The following is a 6,632-nucleotide window of genomic DNA, read 5'->3' on the forward strand; positions in this document are numbered from 1 at the left end:
CCAGACTAAAAACAGTTTCTATCCACAGGCCATCAGGCTACTGAATCACTATGTCGAACTGTTTATCCATAACTGTAAATTTGCACTTTTGCACACTTATACACAACATAATACAACTGTAATTACCCCTAACCTGTAAATTTGCAATTCTGTACATATCTCTACATATACACTGTTGGGATTCAGTAATTTGCAGTGCCTCAATAATGCTATACTTTTTATTAATAAGTGTTATAAAGTTATATAGTGTAGTATTAAGTGGACACAGCCCTGAAAAATAAAGGCATGAGACCATGTGTCCTTGTCCTGTAGACTCTCGCTCACGCTTTCCTGGAAAAATGTACATAAGAGGGGACCATCTCTAGTGGAAAGTTACTGAGACACTGTTGTTCAGACTAGAATGAGAGAGCTCAGAGAGCTGAAGGAACAATGGGCTGGGAGGTCAGTTCCTTAATCATACTTATGCAAATTCTCTGATGAGGATGTAACATCCTGGACAGGGAAGAACGCTGGTTTGAGGGGGGAGTCAAGGAGGCCATTTACGTGAAAAGGGAAAGACCATCTCTGAATGGAGGAGGGGGCCTAAGGGTCCATCTGTCACCATCTTACAATGCTGTGATTGCAGCCATTCCCCAACTCTCTGTGAATGGGACTCATGAACATTGATCAGAATTTGCATAATTATGATTAAGGAACTGACCTCCCAGCCCATTGTTCCTTCAGTGGGCTGGTTTCAGTCATTATGTAAATGTACTGTTTATAAGATTGGGGAAACCTGCAGTCAGCTGAGACTGAAGAAGTCACTTGGATGAGTGACGAAACGTTTCTCCCAGAAAACGCTACGTCCAGATGAACAGAATCAACTTTTGGAGATTTATTTCCCTGGATGATTGAGAATACATCAAGACATTAATTTCTAGTATCAGCTGATGTTTGCTGGAGCCACAGCTGTAAAGCTGCTGGTCATGATGTCGGTTTGGATATGTGGTGAGAGGGAAACATGAAGATGAAACCAGAAGACGTCCTTACTGAATCATCAGAGCTGAACAGGTGATGGAGAAACAGGTTTACCTTTTGTCTGTGAAGGTTCTCAGTCATCCAGGTCATCGTAGTCAAAGGAGCTTGCAAAGAAAAGCGTCTGGACTTCTTTAAGTTGCTTGAAGACGTTTCACCTCTCATCCGAGAAGCTTCTTCAGTTCTAAGGTCAAATGGTGGGGAGTCCCAGATATAAACCTGGTGGGAGTTTCCCCCCACAGAGGGACAAAAGGACCCCCTGATGATCCTCTAATCGCCTGAGCCAAGGTGTGAAACTGGGTGTGGGTCCCAATCAGCCAGAGTTTCGGGTGAGCTCATTGTGAAACCTGACCCCACCTTATTATGCGAATTCCTGAGGTCAGATGGTCCAGGATGTGAGTGGGCGTTAAGGCGTCTGGAAGGGAACTCAAAACTGGATTATAGATGGCAGACAGTTGGTGTCATAAGCCCCGCCTCTGTTCAAAGATGGTCGCTCACAGTGGACATAGATGCTTCTTTCACTCCTCTTTCAAACCATCTGTCCTCTCTGTCCAAAATGTGAACATTGGCATCCTCGAAAGAGTGACCTTTGACCTTAAGATGCAGATGGACAGCTGAGTCTTGTCCTGTGGAGGTGGCTAGTTATGTTACCTTTTAGGTGACATAAATGGGTTGAAGCTATGAACTGTTTCTGAGAGACAAATAACACCAGGATCCTTTTCTAAGTAGCTGACAGCTGGTAACTGTGCAGGGGCGGATCTAGCAAAGTGTTGCCAGGGGGGCAGGTAGGGCATTAACAGGGAGAGGGGGGCACAAAGAAATACTTTTCTTTCTTATTCTCATTTAAAATGTCTTGCTTTTAATAAATAATTATCTGAATCTTACAACCAAAGTTTTTCTCTGATGTAAAATGTATAGAAATCATACATATACCAACAAGACTGTACATCACTGTCACAACAGCATCTGTTTTCATTCAAAGGCTTTATGGCTTTAATACCTGGGGGGCCGGTCTCTAGTCAAAATGCCCGGGCCGATTTTTTTGTCCCAGTCCAGCCCTTTGCACGACACGCAGTGAATTAATCTGAGAAGGAGCATTAAAAAATAAATGGCCGGGCCAGCGGTGCACTTCGCAAATTAGCTCGCATAGACACATTAGTTGTGCTGCTTCTTAATGACGGTATCTTAGCAACCCCAACTACCAGATTCAACTTGTAATTGGCTAAAAATAACTGTCTACTGGTGAGAGGGACGTTGCTAGCTGGCAGTTTTTTCAAGCGATGTTGAAATTTTCACATTCCAACACTGCAAATGCTTCAGGAGCATCCATCAGCATGCCATCAGTTAACCCTTCGTGTGCCACAGTTGGCACATGTGCCCAGTCCTGTCCTGGACCATGGTGGTGACACTCACCAGTCTCCGGCCTCCTTCCTTAGCGTACAGCCTCAGGGTGCTGGACTTGGGGAAAAACCCTCCATGCATGGTTAGGAGTTTCCTGGTCTTGATGTCAGTGGCTTTTATCTCCTCCTTCGGCCAGCTTATTATCCCAGCAGGGTACCTGATCACGGGCAGGGCGTAGGTGTTGATAGCCCGGATCTTGTTCTTACCGTTCAGCTGATTCCTCAGGACTTGCCTGACCCTCTGCAGGTACTTGGTGGTTGCAGCTTTTCTAGTGGCCCCTTCATGGTTCCCATTTGCCTGCGGGATCCCCAGGTACTTGTAACTGTCCTCTATGTCTGCAATGTTGCCTTCTGGTAGTTCGATTTCCTCAGTTCTGACTACCTTCCCTCTCTTTGTTATCATCCGACTACACTTCTCCAGTCCAAATGACATCCCGATGTCATTGCTGTATATCCTGGTGGTGTGGATCAGTGAATCGATGTCTCGTTCACTCTTGGCATACAGCTTGATGTCATCCATGTACAGGAGGTGGCTGACAACTGCTTCATTCCATAGTCGGTACCCATAACCAGTCTTGTCAATGATCTCACTGAGGGGGTTCAGGCCTATGCAGAACAGCAGTGGGGACATTGCATGTCCTTGGTAGATCCCGCACTTGATGGTGACTTGTGCTATGGGTCTTGAAGATTCCATAGGTCCCTCATCCTATTAATGACTGTGCCACATTGCAACAATAATGTTGCAAATTCTGTTTATTCAAAGTGTCTTTACTGCCTTCTTCTTAAATGAGAAAAAACATCTGCTGTTACAGATGAGAAAGCACTTTATACAATGTTTTAACCTACACCTCGCACAATGTCTCAAGACATCTTACGATTGCTCACTTTGAGACCAAGAGTTTAATGAAATGAACCAAATTTATTCTATAATACTGTCTGGAACCTTTCAGAAGGTGAGTTGTGATATTAAAAAGTCCCTGCATGTTATAAATGAACTGTTCCTCATTTTAAAAAGAATTCGAATGTCCCTGTCTGGGACCCATTGAAGACTAATTGCTTGCAGCTTCAAAATGTAGTATGTTCTTATTTATAGTATGATATCATATAATATAGTATGTTATTCTTACATAATGTCTTTATGAATATTTATTGGTAGAATACATATTTTGGATCACAAAAACAAGTACTGAACACTTTGTACTATATCATCATTTAGTTATGATGATGCTCATTGTTACAGTCATTTTCATATACATTTCCTAAACATCATTTTGAATTTGTATTGGAAAGACTCATTTTGGAAAGCCTTATAAAAAAAACAAAAAAACATTTGTACTTCACTTATATAGCACGCTTGACAATACTGCAGATAATGTTTACACATCTTCAGTATGCTAGCCTCACACTGAAACACAGTTTATATAATTGAACAGATACAAAATGAAACAGGTTCTAAAACATTAACGTCTAGTTATCAGGGAGAAGTCTATGGTTTCTTTGCATCAAAATTCAAACACTACTGAGGTAGAAAGAAAATCACCAGATTTAGACAGTTACATCTCTGACATGTATTGACAAAAAATACACTTCTGGAATTTTGTACATGCCATTTTTCAATAAAAATAACATTCAAAAAGTTTGTTTTGCTCTCATAAAGAAAACAAATCCTAAATGTCGTGCAATCATGCAGATGCATGCCATAAGCTGAAGAACTCTCACTCTGTTCTCAATTTTATTATACAGCCAAATTTCCATCATTACTGGGAAAAAAAAAAAATTGGGGGTCATTAACTCCAGGACTTACATTGCCGGTAACCTGGTAATAGATTATAGTAGCGAAAACACGCCCAAGGTTTAAATCGTTGAATCTAGGACAACATTTTAAGTTAAAGTTTAGACCTGTTAACACACACACACACAAGCTTCTTTATATTTTGTTTACAAGTAAGGCAAAAAGAAAGTCTTTAGGAAAAGTTCTCCAGGCTGCTCGAACAGCTTTCATAAGCTTTTCTTTTGATGTTGGCTGCCTTTTGTTTCATTCGCTGTCAACACAATCCCTGGATTCTGGGATTGTGCTCCACTGTGTGCTAACCAGGATTGGTTTTATTGGTTTATTCACTGGTTTGGAATCACCGAGCCTCATTTACAAACAGTGCAAATGCACAATTTTTTACAGGAAAATCTGTGATTTATCAATATTTTCATAACCGAATTTCTTTGTATTTTGCAAACAAATGTTGTAACCCCTCTGACCATGGATAACAAACAAATCACAGCCTGGCTGCTGTAGGAATTTGAATTGCCACAAGTAAAGAGAACAAAAACACTAAATGAAAACTGTATTCAGTGCATGTATAAACTGACAGCTTAGAGTACTCAGCCTTCTTGGAGTACCTGGGTGTGGTGCTTGAGGGTCGTCCTACTGCGAGACTGCAATGCTCATGTGAGCAACGAAAGTGAGACCTGGAGGGCGTGACTGGGAGGAATGGCCTGCCAGATCTGAACCTGAGCGGTGTTCAATTCAATTCAATTCAATTTTATTTATACAGCGCCAAAACACAACAGTCACCTCAAAGCATTTTATATTCCAAGGTAGACCCTACAATAAGTGTTGTGTTGACTTCTGTGCAAATAACAATTTGTCCATAACAAACACAATGTTTGAACATAAGTACACCATAAGTGGCACCAGGACACCCTAGGCCGCATGTCGATGATTGACTTTGTAATCCTATGATCAGGGTGGCTGTAGCTCAGGCGGTAGAGCAGGTCATCTACTGATCGGAAGGTTGGTGGTTTGATTCCTGGCTGCCAAATATCCTTGGGCAAGATACTAACCTTCATACGCCGATGGATTCATCGGCGTATGAAGGTGTGTGAAAGTTAGAAAGCACTTAGAAAATGTGTTTGTGTGAATGCTTTACAAGTTGCGTAAAGCGCTTTGAGTCCTCGGAAGAGTAGAAAAGCGCTATATAAGAACCAGCCCATTTACCATCTTTGGCTATATGTTCTAGACACTCAGGTGAAGAGAGGCACTGATCACCACCTGGTGAGTTGGATCAAGTGGTGGAGGAGATCTGTGGGGCACATGAATATATAGTGATGTTGTGCTGGGAATGCCACATCTTCAACTCCCACATTGGGCAGAACTTTGACAGCATTCCAAAGGATGCTGGGAAGAAGAAAGAGGAGTCCTATTGGGATTGATTACCCTGTGGGACTTTGGATTTAATTTTTTTGATTGATTCGTACCAACGGGCCAAGTGGAAAAACTGGACCAGCTCTTTATCCTCTCAAGGATACTGGAGGGTGCATGGGAGTTTGCCCAACCAGCCTACATGTGTTTGTGGACTTGGAGAAGGCATTTGACTGTTTCTTAGTGTTGTGTGGGAGGTGCTTCAGGAATAAGCGGTGTCTGGCCTGTTGCTATTAGCCATTTAGTCCTTATACGACTTGCAATTGCGCGGTCCACATTCACGGCAATAAATCAGACTTGTTCTCGGTGGGTGTTGCCAGAGCTGCAATTTTTCAGTGATTCTAGTCATAATTTTTATGAACAGAATTTCTAGGAATAGCCAAGTGGCAGAAGAATCTCATTCTGCTTTTGCAGATAATGTGGTTCTGCTGGATTCATCAGGTGGGGGCCTCCAGCCTGCACCGGAGCAGTTTGCAGTTGAATGTGAAGCAGTGGAAATGAGAATCAGCACCGCCAAATCCGAGGCCATGGTCCTCAGCTGGAAAGGGTGGATTGCCCACTCTGCCCCAAGGAGAGAAGTATTGAAGTCTTGGGGAGAGGGGAAAATGAGATCGACAGACAGATTGGTGCTGCGGCTGCAGTGATGTGGACGCGGTTCGTAATGGTCCCTAACCCTCAACTATGGTCACAAGCTTTGATGGCGGAATAAGCTTTCTCCAAAGGGTGGCTGGCTTCTCCCTTAGAGAAAGGGTGAAGAGTCTGGCCATCCGGGAGGGACTCAGAATAAAGCTGCTACACCTCCATATTGAAAGGCGGCAATTCAGGTGGTAAGGGCAGCTGACAAGAATGCCCCCTGGGCGCCTCCTTGGTGAGGCAGAGGGGCAGACCCAGGAATCCTAAAGAGATTAGGAGGAGGTGGCTGGGGAGAGGGAGCTGCTGCCCCCCGCGACCCCGGATAAGCGCAAACAAACAAACAAAAAATATATGGATGCAAAGAGGTGTGGGAGTCTACCTTCATCCAC

The sequence above is a fragment of the Neolamprologus brichardi genome, chromosome 14 (genome assembly GCF_056152115.1).
Source record: "Neolamprologus brichardi isolate AB-2024 chromosome 14, ASM5615211v1, whole genome shotgun sequence".
NCBI lineage: Eukaryota > Metazoa > Chordata > Actinopteri > Cichliformes > Cichlidae > Neolamprologus > Neolamprologus brichardi.